The following is a 20,216-nucleotide window of genomic DNA, read 5'->3' on the forward strand; positions in this document are numbered from 1 at the left end:
TACTTTCTTCACATATCTGCTTACCAGTGAGATTTTTCTGACTACCCTATTTAAAATTTGAAATAATCTTCCAGAATATGCCTATCATATTTGCTGATATTTATTGCCATAATTGAATCAATATCTAACATGCAACATAATTTATTTTCTTTTTATTATCTATATAACACTATCCTTATGGCAGAAAGTGAAGAGGAACTCAAAAGCCTCTTCATGAAAGTGAAAGTGGAGAGTAAAAAAGTTGGCTTAAAGCTCAACATTCAGAAAACAAAGATCATGGCATCTGGTCCCATCATTTCGTGGGAAATAGATGGGGAAACAGTGGAAACAGTGTCAAACTTTATTTTTGGAGGGTCCAAAATCACTGCAGATGGTGACTGCAGCCATGAAATTAAAAGACGCTTACTCCTTGGAAGAAAAGTTATGCCCAACCTAGACAGCATGCTGAAAAGCACAGACATTACTTTGCCAACAAATGTGCATCTAGTCAAGGCTATGGTTTTTCCTGTGGTCATGTATGGATGTGAGAGTTGGACTGTGAAGAAAACTGAGTGCTGAAGAATTGATGCTTTTGAACTGTGGCATTGGAGAAGACTCTTGAGATTCCCTTGGACTGCAAGGAGATCCAACCAGTTCATTCTGAAGGAGATCAACCCTGGGATTTCTTTGGAAGAAATGATGCTAAAGCTGAAACTCCAGTACTTTGGCCACCTCATACGAAGAGTTGACTCATTGGAAAAGACTTTGATGCTGGGAGGGATTGGGGGCAGGAGGAGAAGGGAACAACAGAGGATGAGATGGCTGGATGGCATCACGGACTCGATGGACGTGAGTCTGAGTGAACTCCGGGAGTTGTTGATGGACAGGGAGGCCTGGCGTGCTGCAACTCATGGGGTTGCAAAGAGTCGGACATGACTGAGCGACTGAACTAACCCTATCCAAAACATACATACTATGCAATCAAACAAGAACAGGAATATTTGTCGGTTTTATCAATACTGAAAACAAAAAAGGATTTGTATGCAGTAAGCACATATTAGGCAGTAAATAAACATATGGGAGATGATTGGATTACTGTTTTAATTGGACTCAAAGTAGTTTTTGGAGCATATGTTGAACTTTCTGATAATCTCAAATCCTTATGGCAAAAATGTATTCCTTGAATGTTATTAAACTGTGATAATTGAAAGTAGCATTATTCAGGCAGGTGTTTTCTATTTAATATCCTCTAACTCTCTAAAGTATTAGAGTTAATAGACATAATGAACATTTGGATAGATGATGCTTTTAAAGTATTTTCCATCTCAAATTAAATGTAAATGCTTATGTAAACAAGATGTTTGCTATGTTAAAGAATGATCCCTTTCATATATAATTAAAACCTAAATTATTATGCATTTATTTATTTAGTTATAGAGGCGGTTGGTCCTTTTTTTATTATCCATGACACAAAGAGCATGTTTATATGAAATAAATAAAACATGTTGCATATATAGTATTCCAGAAAAATATCAGTATATTTGGGGATATTTATGTTTAAGTTTTAAGATTAACTCATCAAATAAAAAGTGTACCATTTATCATTCAGAGTATCTACAACTTTCTTAATATTTATCTTAGGGGCTTCCCTGGTGGCTCAGAGGTTAAAGTGTCTGCCTGGAATGCAGGAGACCTGGGTTTGATCCCTATCTTAAGAGTGTGGTAAATTTATGCTTACTCCAACATCCAACATGAAATAACTTGCCATTGATTTATCTTACTTGTACGTATTGTGCATAAAATTTTTCACTATGTAATTCAACTATATTCAGCTTCTTTTATTGTTACCATAGTTTTAAATTTTGCTAATACCAGTTATAATTATTTGGACTGAATACCACCATCCAAAAAAGTTGTAATCTTCAAAGAAAATTATAATATAAGAATAAATACATGTACTAGTTATACTTTAAATACTTAGGTATGCTACTTTGAAATTCCATTTTGAATTCTTTCAAAAATGTCTAAGTTCAATCTTTGTTTTTTAAAATATTTACCCATTTAGACTTTCCTGGGATTTTTCCCCCCATGAGGTCTATTATTATTATATCAAAAAGCAACGTTGGAACCGATCATGGAATAACAGACTGTTTCAAAATTGGGAAAGGAGTGTGTCAAGGCTGTATATTGTCACCCTGTTTATTTAACTTACATGCAGAATACAACATGTAAAATGCTGGGTTGGATGAATCACAAGCTGGAATCAAGATGCCAGGAGAAATATCAATAACAACAGATATGCAGACAATAACTAAATGAACTAGAGATATGCAAACTTCTGGGGGGGAGGTGGAAATGAGAAAGAGAAATCCAAGTAAGACTGTAGGTGTTGCAAGAGACATCAGAGGGCAGATACACAAACCATAATCAAGGAAAACTAGTCAATCTAATCACAAGGAGCACAGCCGTGTCTAACTCAATGAAACTAAGCCATGCCATATGGGGCCACCCAAGATGGACGGGTCATGGTGGAGAGGTCTGACAGAATGTGGTCCACTGGAGAAGGGAATGGCAAACCACTTTAGTATTCTTGCCTTGAGAACCCCATGAACAGTATGAAAAGGCAAAATGATAGGATACCAAAAGAGGAACTCCCCAGGTTGGTAGGTGCCCGATATGCTACTGGAGATCAGTGGAGAAATAACTCCAGAAAGAATGAAGGGATGGAGCCAAAGCAAAAACAATACCCAGCTGTGGATGTGACTGATGATAGAAGTAAGGTCCAATGCTGTAAAGAGCAATATTGCATAGGAAGCTGGAATGTTAGGTCCATGTATCAAGACAAATTGGAAGTGGTCAAACAGGAGATGGCAAGAGTGAACATCGACATTCTAGGAATCAGCAAACTAAAATGGACTGGAATAGGTGAATTTAACTCAGATGACCATTGTATCTACTACTGTGGGCAGGAATCCCTTAAAAGAAATGGAGTAGCCATTATGGTCAACAAAAGAGTGTGAAATGCAGTACTTGGATGCAATCTCAAAAACGACAGAATGATCTCTGTTTGTTTCCAAGGCAAACCATTCAATATCACATTAATCCAAGTCTATGCCCCCACCAGTAATGCTGAAGAAGCTGAAGTTGAACGGTTCTATGAAGACCTACAAGACCTTTTAGAACTAACAACCAAAAAGAGGTCCTTTTCATTATAGGGGACTGGAATGCAAAGTGGGAAGTCAATAAACACCTGGGGTAACAGCCAAATTTGGCCTTGGAATACGGAATGAAGCAGGGCAAAAGCTAATAGGGTTTTGCCAAGAGAACACACTGGTAATAGCAAATACCCTCTGCCAACAACACAAGGGAAGACTATACATGGACATCACCAGATGGTCAACACCAAAATCAGATTGATTATATTGTTTGCAGCCAAAGATGGAGAAGCTCTATACAGTCAGCAAAAACAAGACCAGGAGCTGACTGTGGCTCAGATCATGAACTCCTTATTGCCAAATTCAGACTTAAATTGAAGAAAGTGGGGAAAACCACTAGACCATTCAGGTATGACCTAAATCAAATTCTTTATGATTATACAGTGGAAGTGAGAAATAGATTTAAGGGATTAGATCTGATAGACAGAGTGCCTGATGAACTATGGACTGAGCTTGGTGACATTATACAGGAGACAGGGATCAAGACCATCCCCATGGAAAAGAAATGCAAAAAAGCAAAATGGCTGTTTGTGGAGGCCTTACAAATAGCTGTGAAAAGAAGAGAAGCAAAAAACAAAGGAGAAAAGGAAAGATATAAGCATCTGAATGCAGAGTTCCAAAGAATAGCAAGGATAGATAAGAAAGCCTTCCTCAGTGATCAATGCAAAGAAATAGAGGAAAAGAACAGAATGGGAAAGACTAGAGATCTCTTCAAGAAAATTAGAGATAGCAAGGGAACATTTCATGCAAAGTTGGGATTGATAAAGGACAGAAATGGTATGGACATAACAGAAGCAGAAGATATTAAGAAGAGGTGGCAAAAATACACAGAAGAAATGTACAAAAAAGAGGTTCATGACCCAGATAAAACGATGGTGTGATCACTCACTTAAAGCCAGACATCCTGGAATGTGAAGTCAAGTAGGCCTTAGAAAGCATCACTACGAACAAAGATGGTGGAGGCGATGGAATTCCAGTGGAGCTGTTTCAAATCCTGAAAGATGATGCTGTGAAAGTGCTGCACTCAATATGCCAGCAAATTGGGAAAACACAGTAGTAGCCACAGAATTGGAAAAGGTCAGTTTTCATTTCAATTCCAAAGAAAGACAATGCCAAAGAATGCTGAAACTGCTGCACAATTGCACTCATATCACATGCTAGTAAGGTAATGCTCAAAATTGTCCAAGGCAGGCTTTAGCAATACATGAATCATGAACTGCCAGATGTTCAAGCTGGTTTTAGAAAAGGCAGAGGAACCAAAGATCAATTTGCCAACATCTTCTGGATCATGGAAAAAGCAAGAGAGTTCCAGAAAAAAAACTACTTCTGCTTTCTTGACTATGCCAAAGCATTTGACTGTGTGGATCACTATCAACTGTGGAAAATTCTGAAAGTCTGAAAATTCAGACTACCTCATCTGCCTCTTGAGAAACCTATCTGCAGGTCTGAAGCAACAGTTAGAATTGGATATGGAACAAGAGACTGGTTCCAAATAGGAAAAGGAGTAGTATGTCATGGCTGTATATTGTCACCCTGCTTATTTAACTTATATGCAGAGTACATCATGAGAAATGCTGGGCTGGAGAAAGCACAAGCTGGAATCAAGATTGCCAGGAGAAATCTCAGTAACCTCAGATATGCAGATGACACCACCCTTATGGCAGAAAGAGAAGAGGAACTAAAAAGCCTCTTGATGAAAGTGGAAGAGGAGAGTGAAAACGTTGGCTTCAAGCTCAACATTAAGATAACTAAGATCATGGCATCTGGTCCCATCACTTCATGGGAAATAGGTGGGGAAACAGTGGAAATAGTGTCAGACTTTATTTTGGGGGGCTCCAAAATCACTGCAGATGGTGATTGCAGCCATGAGATTAAAAGACACTTACTCCTTGGAAGGAAAGTTATGACCAACCTAGATAATATGTTCAAAAGTAGAGACATCACTTTGCCAACCAAGTTTTGTCTAGTCAAGACTATGGTTTTTCCATGGGTCATGTATGGATGTGAGAGTTGGACTGTGAAGAAAGCTGAGTGCCCAAGAATTGGTGCTTTTGAACTATGGTGTTGGAGAAGACTCTTGAGAGTCCCTTGGACTGCAAGGAGATCCAACCAGTCCATTATGAAGGAGATCAGTCCTGGGTGTTCATTGGAAGAACTGATGCTAAAGCTATAACTCCTATACTTTGGCCACCTCATGTGAAGAGTTGACTCATTGAAAAAGCCCCTGATGCTGGGAAGGATTGAGGGCAGGAGGAGAAGGGGACGACAGAGGATGAGATGGCTGGATGGCATCACAGACTCAATGGACATGAGTTTGGGGAACTCTGAGAGTTGGTGATGGACAGGGAGGCCTGGTGTGCTGCAATTCATGGGGTCACAAAGAGTCAGACACGATTGAGCGACTGAACTGAACTGAACTGATGCAGACAACATTACCTTCATGGCAGAAAGCAAAGAGGAACTAAAGAGCCTCTTGATGAAGGTGAAAGAGAAGATTGAAAAAGCTGGCTTAAAAGTCAACCTTCAAAAAATGGAAATGATGCCATTTGGTTCTATCACTTCATGACGTATAGATGGGGAAACAATGGACACGGTGACAATCTTTATTTTCTTGGACTTCAAAATCGCTGCAGATAATGACTCTAGCCATGGAATTAAAAGATGCTTGCTCCTTGGAAGAAAAGCTTTACCAAACTAGACAGAGTATTAAAAACCAGACACTACTTTGCTTACAAAGGTCCTTATAGTCAACGCTATGGTTTTTCCAGTAGTCACACATGGAAGTGTGAATTGCACCATAAAGAAGGCTGAGCACCAAAGAGTTGATGCTTTTGAACTGTGATGTTGGAGAAGATTCTTGAGAGTCCTTTGGACTGCAAGGAGACCAAACCAGTTAATCCTAAAGAAAATTAGGCTTGATTATTCTTTGCAAGGACTGATTTTGAAGCTGAAGCCCCAACACTTTGGCCACTTGATGTGAAGAGCTGACTCACTGGAAAATACCCCAATGCTGGGAAAGTTAGAAATCAGGAGAAGGGGATGACAGGGAATGAGATGGTGGGATGGCATCACGGGCTCAATGGACATGAGTTTGAACAAGCCCCAGGAGATGGTGAAGGACGGGAAAGCCTGGCCTGTGTCCATGGGTTCGCAAAGAGTTGGACACTAATTAGTGGCTAAATAACAACAAAATCTTTTAACTGTAAAAAATAAGACATGTTTAATAGTTGAAGTCTAGGAAAAGTGCAAATAACACAGAGAACTGTGGGAAAATTTATATTATGAAAAGTGTATAAAATATATCCAGGTACAAGGGACAATCATCTATAGACATTATGGTAAACACATTTAAAGTTCAGAGCTTAATATTATTGTAAAAGTGTCTAAATAAATAATATTGATAATGGGATAGATATTAATTTGACTTATACAATGCCTAGGTTGCAGTATAAGTTATCCTACCACTGTATTTGTATTCGGCCTATTATTCCAGTGCTATTAGAAGAAGCTCCATTAAATCCTACTGGACTTAGAAGTATATGCATGTCATATTTGGCAAGAAAAACATTCTTTAAATGAAAAGTAGGTTTGTTTACTACTGGCAGAGACTAAACTCTTGACCAAACTAAACTAAACACAGGGTTAAATTACTATATAACTTAAGTTGTACATTATAAAATATTTATTACCTGATATATTGAATAAAACCACTGAATTCCATAGCAACCCACTCAGAGAACAGAGAATCAAATCTAGTCTAGACAAGCTGAAAATACTGGGGGTTTGTTCAGCATTGGCCCAATTTACCTGCAAGTTAGACTTTCAGGCAAGGTGAAAAAAAAATCAAGAACACTAGAGCAGGGGTCCCCAACCTCCAGGCCATGGGCCAGTACCTCCTGTCAGATCATCAGTGATATTAGATTAGAAATAAAGTGCAAATTACATGTAATGCACTTAGTCATCCCCAAATTATCCTCCCACCCCTGATACAGAAAAATTATCTTCCATTAAATCAATCCCTAGTGCCAAAAAAGGTTGGGATCTCTGCACTGGAGACTGTATCATCAGCCTAGTGTCACCCCAAGAAAGGTGAGTTACTGTCCCTACTCCCAGTTCCAGATAGTAACCTGATGTTTGTCACAAGAGGAAAAGGAGGCCATAAGAATAGATATAGCTCCAAAATTACCCACAAAAAACCTGACTTTATTTGAAACAGAATGTGAGGAAATTAAGGTTAAAGAACACTCTTAAAAATGATAAAGATGTGAACTGTAAGCAATTGGTAACTCTACTTACAATTTACAGAGTGAAGCTGGGGTCTGAGCCTTCTGTAAAACTTTAGAAGGGAGATCTTAGGTTTCAACACCACATGTTGGTAAAATGCTGATGCTCCACCCACCTTACCCAGAGCTGCCAGAAAGGCGCTTGAAACTATCAACCTCAGAAAAGTCAAGAAAGACTAGTGAACCACTCAGATAAAAACGCAACCTTCTCTACCAAAAACATGACTGGGAAGGTCATTAAAGCAAAAAGCTCAGTGCCTACTACAGTCAACACTTATCCGGAAATAGAAAAATCCTTCCCCTTCAATCCACTAGATTTTGAATTTTGTCCTGCCTGAAGAGCACCAGATAGCATACTTTTCCTTGAATGGAGTGCTGCTGATGACCCTCTGTGATGAGAGGGAACTTGAAAAGCTGTTACACCTGCACCCACTTCACCTCTGAAAATGTGTCCTCCACCATGGGAGTCTAATCTGTTGTAGCTCCCCCAAGTTTTCTATTGACCCTGGATGTTGAATTGCCACCTGCTTGCTATGACTTAGGTATTAACATTTCTTAGCACTTCATAGTTTGTATTAATCATGTATATTAACAAAGCAACTCTTTGTTTAACAGACACTTCCAGAAAAATAAAAATAAAAAAAGTTTACAATTTACAAATTATAGGCCAACAATTTTACTAGAGAGAATCAGAGAAATGCACAGCTAAGAAACCCAGAGTTTAGAGCAAATTACAGAGATGAATCATAGAAATTCTGAAAAAAAAAAAAAAAAAAAAAACTCTGAATGTAATTTGAGCAGATGTTTGAGCAAATTGTCCCCAGGGTTTGTTAAAACAATAATGAATTCAGCCAGCAATTACTGGAGCCGTGTAATTGTTATGATACAACAAAGACATATTAATACAGAGATCAGACAATGAAACAGTCTGAGAGTGTCCTGCTAAAACCAATGTCATTCAAGAATGATTGTGAAAATGTTAAAGGCCATACCTTCTGTGCAATAGCATTAGACTTCAACTTGTGTGAGTGGACTATTAGTTCAGTTCAGTCGCCCAGTCATGTTTGACTCTTTGTAACCCCATAGACTGCAGCAAACGAGGCTTCCCTGTCCATCACCAACTCTCAGAGCTTGCTCAAATTCATGTTCTTCAAGTTAGTGATGCCATCCAATCACCTAATCCTCTGCTGTCCCCTTCTCCTCTTGCCTTCAACATTTCCTAGCATCAGGGTGGAGTATATCTCACTCTAATAGTCCAATAAAGTCATAAATGAGTAAAAACTACAAGAAGCTCTGTTAAACAGTATGTGGATTTGCTATGTTATAAACTATCTTACTTTTAAAAACAACGAAAACATACATACAAAGGAAAAAAAAACATGACCTAGAGTAGGGGTAAACAGAAAATATTTTGGGCTCCAACTGTTTTACTGAACAAGCAGAGTTTCAAAGCAGCTGTTTTAAATATCTTCAAAGAACTAAAAAGAGAAGCTATGCTTAAAAACGTCAAAAGAAAGATAATAGCAATGTCCTACCAAAGAAAGAATAGCAATAAAGACAGAATTTTTTTTAAAAAAGCTGAATTTCTAGAGTTGAAAATATGTACCCAAAACTAATTCACTGAAAATAGATTCATAATGATTGTAATATAATAAGAATGATATGATAGAAAATAAAGACAAAAGAACAGAGTCTAAGATAAAAATATTACATCACTAACAACATCACAATGTATGCAATAGGATTAACAGAATAAAATAAATATATTGAAGAAATAAGAAATGAAAATTCCAACATTTAATGGAAAACATTAACCTACCAATAAAATGCAAATAGTACAAATACAAAAATATCCACATCAGACTTGCCATAGTAAAGATTTTGACATCCAGTGACAGACACAAGTCAAAGCAAGAGGAAAATGACATTGCCCATATGGCAACACCAGTAATATTAACAATGAAGAATTATCACAAACAATGGAAGCCATTGTATGACAGTATGACATATGGCACACTGGCAGTATGACATGTTCAAAATGCTGAAACATTGTCAACAAGAATTTTATATCCAGCAAAATTTTATTTCAGATTATAATATAAAGAAATTATAAAATGAAATATTCTCATATGAACAAAATTTAGAGAATTTTTTGCTTAAAAAACTAACTTGAAATTCTAAAGGAATTGTTTTCAGAATAAAGGCATAAGAACCCAGACAATAATGTGAATTTACAAGAAGAAATTAAAAGCATGATAATGGCTATTATATAATGCTAAATACAGTATAAATGCATACTCACTCCCTATTCTTTTAATTGATTTGTTAATGAATTTTATCAGACATTATGCTGTAGTGGTATTGTTGGTCCTTTAACACAGAATTATGTTAGGCAATAGCAAGAAAGAGAAGCTGTATTAAACTGTATTGGGATAAAGAAATTAAATCAGACAGTAACTTGAATACACTGGAACAAATTATTAGAAATGGAGAATGTAAAAATGGAAGAACTCAATTTTTTGCTATTTGCAGTTGACATAACATTATATATAGAAACCCCCAAGGACTCACAAAAAAAAAAAAAAAAAAAAAAAACCTACTAGGACTAATAAAAGAATTCAAAATTTGCATGAAACTAAATCAACATGTAAAAGTCTGGTGCATTCCTATGCACTAATTACAAAATATTAGAAAGAGAAATTAAGAGAAAGTAAATTATAATTGCATAAAAAAACATAAGAATAAATACATTTAACCAAGGAAGTGAAAGTTCTGTAACATTGAAATCTATAAGATACTAACAAAACAAATTGAAGAAGAAACAAATAAATGCATATATTCAAACAAAGCAAATATATTCTGTGTTCATGGATTGGAAGAATTAATATTGGTAAATGTCTATACTACTCAAAGCAATATGCAGATTCAGTGCAGTTAATATCAATATTCAAATGTCAATTTTCACAAATATAGAACACAGTCCTAAAATTTGCATGGAACAAAAAAAAAGAGAGAGAGACAACAAAACAGATAACCAATTCAGTCTTGAAAAAGGAAAATAAAGCTGGAGGCATCATACTCTCTGATTTCAAAGTATATTACAAAGTGACACAGTTATCAAAAATGGTATGGTATTGCCATAAAAACAGACACATAGATCAATGGAACAGAATAGAGAGCCCAGAAATAAACCCATTCATATATGGTCAATTAACTTGTAAAAAAGGACCCAAGAATACACAATGGGGAACGGACACTCTCTTAAATAAGTTATATTGGAAAAACTGAGCAGTCATATAAAAACAAAAAAAAAAAACTGGACTACTATCTAACACCACACATAAAAACTAACTAATTAATAATAATAATAATAAAAAAAGAATTAACTAAATTAGATGAAAAACTTGAATGTAAGAGCTGAACCTATAATACTCCTGGAAAAAGAAAAATGTTGACAACAAGTTCCTTCATATCAGTCTTAGTGATGATTTTTTGTTTCAAATGGACACCAAAACTAAATGCAGTACAAATGAAAATAGATAAGTGGAACTCTATCAAACTGAAAAAAAAAAAAAATCTGCACAGCAAAGGAAACCATCAACAAAAGAGTGAGAGAAAATATTTACAAATCATATATCTGATAAGGAGTTAATATCAAAAGTATATGAGAAACACATGAAACTCAATTTCAAAAAACAAACAGTAAATAATTTGATTTTTTAAAATGAACAAAGGACCTAAAATGATACTCCCCCAAAGAAAACCTACAAATGACCAGGAAGTAAATGAAAATGTGCTCCACATTGCCAATCATCAGGGAGAAGTGACTCCAAATCACAATATCTCCTCAAACCTGTTAGACCAGTTATTATCAAAAAGACAAGAGTTAATAAGTAGTAGCAGGGACGTGGAGCAAACTGAGCCTTTTTGCATTTTTTGTGAGAATATAAATTGGTCTGGCCTCTATGGAAAATGGCATGCCGTTTCCTCGAAAAAGTGAAAATTGAATTAGCAGTATTTCCCCATCTGTTTATAAATACAAAGGAAATGAAATCACTATCTTGAAGTGAGATGTGCACCCTCATATTCACTGAAGTATTAGTTATGGTAGCCAAGGTATGGAAAAAAGAAAACACTTAGGCATGCATGGACAAATAAATGGTTTAAAAAATGCTGTACACACACACACACAATGGGATGTTATAACTCAAAAGAAAAAAGAAAACTGTGGTCACTATGCTAAGTGAAATGAAACAGGGAAAGACAAATAATAAATGATTTCATGTATATGTAGAATCCATAAAGGCAGAGATTATATAGTGTTTACTAGGGACTGTGACTGGGGAATTGGGAATGAAAAGGACATATTTCTCAAAAGACACAAACTTCTAGTGATAAGAAAATTCAGGGATTGAATGTATAGAATGGTGACTATAGTTCACAGTCCTGTATCGTAGACTTGAATATTCTTATGAAACTAGATTACAAAGGTTCTCACTACACCAACAATAAAGAAAAAAATCATAATTTGTGAGATATAAGATGTATTAACTGACCTTATTGTGGTAAATAATAAGCAATATATACATGCATTAAACCATTACAATGTATATTTTAAACTTACATAATATAATATGTCAATTATACTTAGTTAAGTTTTATAAAAAATAACAAATGTATGCAATAAAATGTCAATTACCTCTCAATTGACTTATAAAAACAATAAAAAGGCAATATAAAAATGGCCAGTCTACCCATGAAAAGCTACAGAAGATAATTATCTATGAAGAAAATGCTAATAAAATCCACAGTGTGATTCCACTTCACACCAACTAACATAATCAAAATGAAAAAATAACTAGTGTTGGTGTGTATGTGGGAAAATAAGAAATCTCTTACACTTCTGGTGAGAATGTAAAATATTATCAACACTTTGTAAAAATGGTCTATAAACTTCATAAAATATTGATATGGAATTATCAAATGACTCAAGGATCCCACTTCTAGGTATACATACAAGACTTAAGATATAGGCATACAGAAAACCATGTATCTAATTGTCCATAGAAGCATTATTCAAAATAGCAAAAATGTGGATATAGTCAGATGTTTAACATCTAGTGAAGGAATAATTATAACATAGGAAAGCCATGTAATTATAAATCATAAAAGAATGAATGGTTACCTACTTTAAAATAGGTGAACTTTGAAACATTATGCTAATTAAATAAAGCCAGTCATAAAAGACCATATCTTGAACAATTCCATTTGTATAAAATTTCTAAAATACAAAGCTAGGGAGACATAAAAGTATATTAGAGGTTCAGGGAGGATTGGGTGGCATGATCTCTAATAAGAACTGATTTTCCTTTAGGGTGGTGAATGCCTTCTGTGACTGATTATGATTGTATTTGCACAACTAAGATATATTAAAATTATTCAATTGTACACTTAAGCAGCTGAGTTTTGTGGTATTGCACTTTATCTCAGTAACACTGTTATCAAGTGAAAACTGATGGAGATGAAAGGAGAAATATTCAGATGACATAATTTATATGTTGAAAATTCCAAGGAATCTGCAAGAAATGTTCTAGAACTGATAAGTGAATTCAGTGTGGTCATAAGATACAAGATCAATACACACAAATCTATATATTTACAATGAACCAGTGAAGACTGAAATTAAGGATTCAAAAACATTTAAAATTGTTCCAGAGATAATGAAATATGAGGGATAAATCTAACAACACTTGTATATAATTTGTATATAGAAAATAATAAGATATTGAAGAAGAAAAATCAAAGGAATCATAAATACTAGAAAAAGCATATTATGTCCATTGATTTAAACACACAGCTGAGTAAAGATATCAGTTCTTAAATTGATCTATAGGGATTTTTTTTCTCTGTTGCTGCAGAGGTTTTTTTTTTTTTTTTCTCCCACTTGAAGTGCCTTCATTACCTGGAGGAGCAAATGGCAAATAAGTCTATTCTAGCCATGAGAATCCCATGAAAATTATGAAAGGGTTAAAAGGTATGACACTAGAAAGTGAGCACCTCACATTGAAAGGTGTCCAATATGCTACTGGGGAAGAACAGAGGGCAATTACTAATACTTCCAGAAAGAATGAAGCAACGTGCCAATGTGGAAATGAAGTTCGGTTGTGGATGTGTCTGGTGATGAAAGTAAAGTTCAATGCTATAAGAACAATACTGCAAGCCTAGAATTTTAGGTCCATGAATCAGAGTAAATTGGAAGTGGTGAAGCAGGAGATGGCAAGAGTGAATGTCAATATCTCAGGAATCAGTGACCTAAAATGGAAGGGAATGGGAAAATTTAATTCAAATGATCATTATATCTACTAGTGTGGGCAAGAATCCCTTTGAAGAAATGGAATAGCCCTCATAGTCAACAAAAGAGTCTAAAATTCAGTACTTGGGGGCAAGCTCAAAAACAGCAGAATGAGCTTGGTTCATATTCAAGGCAAACCATTCAACATCACAGAAATCCAAGTCTGAGCCCCAACAACTGATACTGAAAATGTTGAAGTTGACTGGTTCTATGAAGACCTGCAAGACTTTCTAGAACTAACATCAGAACAAGATATCCTTTTCCTTATAGGAGACTGGAATACAAAAATAGGAAGACAAGAGATACCTGGAGTAACAGGTAAGTTTGGTTATGACACAGAGTAAAGGCTAACATAGTTTTGTCAAGAGAAAACACTGGTTATAGCAAACAACCTCTTACAGCAAAACAAAAGACTACTCTACACATGGACATCATCAAATGGTCAATACCAAAATCAGATTGATTGTATTCTTTGCAGATGATGATGGAAAGCTCTATATAGTCAGCACAAATAAGACCTGGAGCTGACTATAGCTCATATCATGAGCACCTTATTGCAAAATTCAGCTTTAAATTGAAAGAAAGAAGGGAAAACCACTAGGCCATTCACATATAATCTAAATCAAATCCCTTATGATTATTCAGTGGAGGTGACAAATAGATTCATGGAACAATATCTGGTAGCCAGAATGCTGGAAGAACTATGGATGGAAGTTAGCAACAGTGTACAGAAGGCAGTGATCAAAACCATCCTAGAGAAAAATAAATGTAAGAAGGCAAAGTGGTTGTCTGAGGAGCCTTTCAAGTAGCTGAAGAAAGAAGAGAACTGGAAATTAAGGAAAATGGAAAGAAATACAATGGAGAGTTTCAGAGAATAGCAAGGAAAATGAGAAGCTCTATTTAAATGAATAGGTCAAAGAAATAGAAGGAAAAAATAGAATGGGAAAGACTAGGGATCTCTTCAAGAAGATTGAAGAGATTAAGAGAACATTTCATGGAAGGTTGTGAATAATAAAGGATAAAAATTTTAAGGACCTAATAGAAGCAGAAGAGATTAAGAAATGTTGGCAAGCATACATAGAGGAACTATACAACAAAGTTCTTAATGACTAAAGTACAATGGTGTAGTCACTCTCCTAGAGCCAGAAAACCTGGTGTGTAAAGCCAAGTGGGCCTTAGAAAGCATTACTACAAATAAAGGAAGTGGAGGTGATAGCATTAGAGCTGAGCTACTTAAAATACTAAAAGATAATGCTGTGACAGTGCTTCACTCAATATGTCAGCAAATTTGGAAAACTCAGGAAGGGCCACAAGATAGGAAAGGGTCAGTTTTCTCTCCAGTCCCAAAGAAGGGCAATGCCAAAGAATGTTCAAACTACTGCACAATTGTGCTCATTTCACATTTTAGAAAGGTTACGCTCAAAATCCTTCAAGGTAGGCTTCAACAGTGCATGAAATGGAAACTTCCAGAGGTAAAAGCAGGATTTAGAAAAGGTAGTGGAACCAGAGATCATTGCCAACATAGACTGGATCATGGACAAAGCAAAGGAATTCCAGAAAAATGTATACTTCTGCTTCATTTATTATGGGAAAGTCTTTGACTCTGTGGATCACAGAAAAATGAAAAACTATTAAGAAAAGTGAGTACCAGACCACCTACCTGTCTCCTAAGAAACCTATATACAGGTCAAGAAACAACAATTAGATGTGGATATGGAACAACAGACTTGTTCAAAATTGGGAAAGGAGTATGGCAATGCTGCATATTCTCACTCTATTTAACTCATATGCAGAAGCAAAATACATCAAGCAAAATGCCAGGTTTGATGAAGCTCAAGCTGGAATCAAAATTGCTAGGAGAAATATCAACAGACTCAGATATGCAGATGATACCACTCTAATGGCAGAAAGAGAAGAGGAACTAAAGAGCCTCTTGATGAAAGAGGAGAGTGAAAAAGCTGGCTTAAAACACAACATTCAAAAAACAAAGATCGTGGCATCCAGTCCCATCACTTCATGGCAAATAGAAGGGGAAACAGTGACAGATTTTGTTTTCTTGGGCTCCAAAATCTCTGAGGAAGGAGACAGCAGCTATGAAATTAAAAGATGCTACCTCCTTGGAAGAAAAACTATAATAAACCAAGACAGCAAATTAAAAAGCAGAGACATCACTTTTGCCAACAAAGTTCTGTTTAGTCAAAGCGATAGCTTTTCCAGTATTCGTGTATGGGTGTGAAAGTTAGACCATAAAGAAGGCTGAGCACCAAAGAACTGATGTTTTTGAACTGTGGTGCTGGAGAAGACTCTTGAGAGTCCCTTGGACAGCAAGCAGATCAAACCAATCAATCTTAAAGGAAATCAACCTTGAATATTTATTGAAAGGACTGATGCTGATGCCAAAGCTCTAATACTTTTGCCATCTATGGGAAAAGGCAACTCATTGGAAATGATCTTGATGCTGGGAAAGATTGAAGGAACAGGGGGCAGCAGAGGATGAGATGGTTAGATAGCATCATGACTCAACTGACACAAATTTGAGCAAATTCTAGTAGATAGTGATGGACAGAGAAGGCTGGCAAGCTGCAATCTATGGGGTCACAAAGAGTGAAACAGGACTTAGTGACTGACAAACAGCAATCTTCATTTATAACTTTGTATGTTTCATTTGTACAGCATTATATTTTGACCTTCTACGTTATAGTGTGTTGATGTTGTTCAGTTGCTCAACTATTTGCACCACAGTTTGAAAGTGTATATTCTTGGGCGCTAAGCCTCCTTTATTGTCAAGCTCTCACATCTATACATGAATACTGGCAAAACTATCGCTTTGACTATACAGATCTTTGTCAGCAGAGTGATGTTTCTGCTTTTTAATATGCTGTCTGTGTTTGTCATAGCTTTTCTTCCAAAAAGCAAGCGTCTTTTGATTTCATGGCTGCAGTCACTATCCACTGTGATTTTAGAGCCCAAGTAAATAAAATCTATCACTGTTTCCATTTTTTCTCCATCTATTTGCCATGACATAATAGGACCAGATGCCATGATCTTCATTTTTTGAATACTGAGTTTTAAACCAGATTTTTCAGTCTCTTCTTCCACCTTCATCTAGAGGCTCTTTAGTTCTTCTTCCCTTTCTGCCCTTAGAGTGGTGTCATCTGCATATCTGAGGTTATTCATATTTCTCCTGGCATCTTGACTCCAACTTGAGCTTCATTCAGCTTGGCATTTTGCATGATGCACTCTTCATATAAGTTAAATACGCAGGGTGACAGTATTCAGCCTTGACGTATTCCTTTCCCAATTCGTGTCAGTTGTTTCTTGACCGTTTCTAACTTTTGCTCCTTTATCTGCATGCAGGTTTCTCAGAAGGCGGGTAAGATGGTGTGGTATTTCCATATCTTCAAAAATTTTTCATAGTTTGTTGTAATGTATAAGTCAAATGATTTAGCATAGTCAATGAAGCAGGAGTAGATGTTTTTTTGGAATTCTTTCACTTTTTCTATGATCAACAAATTTTCACAATTTGATCTCTGGTTCCTCTTCCTTTTCTAGATCCAATTTGTACATCTGGAAGTTCTCATTACACATACTGTTGAAGCCTAGTTTGGAGGATTTTAAGCATTACTTTGCTAGCATGCAAATTAAGAGCAACTGTGCAGTAGTTTTTACATTCTTTGGTATTGCCCTACTTTGGACTGGAACGAAAACTGACCCTTTCCAGTCCTGTGGCCACTGCTGAGTTTTCCAAATTTGCTGGCATATTGACAGCAGCACTTTAACAGCATCACCTTTTAAGATTTGAAATAGCTCAGTTGGAATTCCATCACTTCCACTAGCTTTGTTCATAGTAATTCTTCCTAAAGCCCACTTGACTTCACACTCCAGAATGTCTGGCTCTAGATAAATAATTACACCATCGTGGCTATACATGTCATTAAGACTTTTTTTGTACAGTTCTTCTCTGTATTTTGCCACCTCTTCTCAATGTCTTATGCTTCTGTTAGATCCATATCATCTCTGCCCTTTATTATGACCATTTTTGCATGAAATATTCCATTGGTATTTCTCTTTAATTTTTTTGAAGAGACTTTTAGTCTTTCCCATTCTATTGTTTTTCTCTATTTCTTTGCATTGTTCACTTAAGAAGGCTTTCTTATCTCCCCTTGCTTTACTATTCTCCTGCACTATAGTGTGCTCACCACCAAAAATTCCAATCAGAAAATCAACAAGCTTTTATTGAAATGTAGACAAATTTACTTTTTAACTTTTGTGGAAATTCCTTAAGACAGATTTTTTTTAAAGAAGACAGTAAAAGAAAATAAAGTGAGAAGAAACATTCTTCTAAACATGAAGGCCTATTCTATGTCTAGAGGAATCAAGGCAGTGTGGTTCTGCTGAAGAGAAAGATTTAGATCAGTGTAACAGAATAGATAAACTAAAATTATTTCAAGGAATGGTTCTGGTGCAATTGGACAACTCAAGGCAAAAATTAACCTACACATTGATCTGACACTTTATACAAAAATACATAATGGATAATGGATTAAGTACAAAACATAATGCTAAAAATATAAGGCATTTAGAAAAAGTGTAAGAGAAAACATGTGTGGCAAAATGTCTTACACTTGACATCAAAAGCATGATCCATAAAAGGAAAAATAGATAAACTGAAAGCATCAAAATTAAAGGTTTCCTTTGCAATAAACCCTAAGATTAAAAGAAAAAAAAAGTTTTAGATTAGGAGAAAACACAAATCCCACATTTAACACAGGATTCATATGTATAATGTGTAAAGAATGCATAATTTCAGTATTAATAAAACAAATAATGCAGTTAGAAAGCAAGCAAAAGATATGAAAAGATATTTCACTGAAGAAAATGTGTGCATGACAAATAAACATATGGAATAAACTTCACTATTATTAGCCTTTAGAATAATAGAAATTAAAATGATAATATGTTATCATTATACAAACATCAGAATAGCTAAAAATAGTGATAAAGCCAAAAGCTGGTAAAGATTTATCAAAATTGAATGATTCATACATTGCTTATTTGAATGTGAAGTTGTACATTAAGTTAAGAAAATAATTTAACAGTAATAAAACTAAAAATGATCCCAGTTACCCAGGATTTGTACTCTTGGCCTTTTCTTCCAAAGAACTGAAAGCTTTCAACATGTAGAAACCTGTACGTTAAATTTCATACAAGTTTTATTTTTAATTGGCAAAAACAGAAAACTTCTTTAATATTCTCCAGTGAACGAATGATTCAGTGAACTGTAAAACCTTCATATCTTGGAATATTTCTCAACAATAATAAGAATTTAACTACTGATATACACAACTTAGATGAACTTCAAGAAAATTAAGCTCAGTGTAAAAAGCCTATGATGAACAAAAGTTGCATGATTTCATTTATATAACATTCATTTATATAACATTATATTTCAATATAACATTTGTTAAATAACCTGATTGCATAGATGATGATGGATCTTGATGGCCACGGTATAATAGGGAAGAGCAAATTTCACTCAATACTGGATCCATTTATTTTACTTTAACATTTGTATTCCTTTGCTTTTGCTACAAGAATGTTGGCTTTAACCTGAAATATACTTGATAGCCCATTTTCAAGGCTCTGACCTTTAAAAGTGTAACACATTTCTATTCATATAGAGATAAAAAGTACAAAATAAAAAGTAAAATTTTTCTTGTTTGAGGTTTATAGGAACATTGTGACCTCACCTATGTGGACAGCTTTAAGAACAAAGGATTCCAACACTAGGAAGCTTGCAATAACCAACCACAATCCCTCTCCTTTTAGGATAAAAGGAGACTAAATTCTAACCCAGGTAAGATGGTTTGTTGAGACACAGGTCTACCATCTACTCAGTATGAAGGCTTTTTAAATAAAGCCCCTGTTCCTTGCCCTAACAACTTGTCTCTTAATTTATGGGTTTATCTTGCAACAAGCAATATGAACATGGACTTGGTAATAATGGTAGAGGGTAGGGTGAAATAGATGTGGCTATAACACAAGGGAGGCTTGTTATGGTACAGTTAAATATCCTTGTGATGGTGGCTATACTAAGCTACACATATATAAAATCATATAGAACTACACACACACACTCACATCCAGGTCTAACTGCTAAATTCTGAAGAAATTCTACATTTTGAATTATGGTAATTTCCTGGTTTCAATATTGTACTGTAGCATTGTAGATGTTAAATCTTGTGAAGTCTAGATGAAGAGTATGCCTTCTCTAAAGAGTATGAAAGGTCTTCTTGAATATATATTTGTGACTTCTTATGAACCTATAATTATTTCAAAATGGATATTTTGAAATTTTTATTGAAATTGAGTACTGCATGTGTGCAT

At 35.4% G+C, this 20,216-nt stretch overlaps 1 pseudogene; it reads left to right on the top strand.

Moving 5' to 3' along the window:
- The first annotated feature begins 4,223 nt into the window (after positions 1 to 4,223).
- On the top strand, positions 4,224 to 8,036 carry LOC138093538 (securin-like; annotated as a pseudogene).
- The last annotated feature ends 12,180 nt before the right edge of the window (positions 8,037 to 20,216 follow it).

This window comes from Capricornis sumatraensis, chromosome 17, assembly GCF_032405125.1.
Source record: "Capricornis sumatraensis isolate serow.1 chromosome 17, serow.2, whole genome shotgun sequence".
NCBI lineage: Eukaryota > Metazoa > Chordata > Mammalia > Artiodactyla > Bovidae > Capricornis > Capricornis sumatraensis.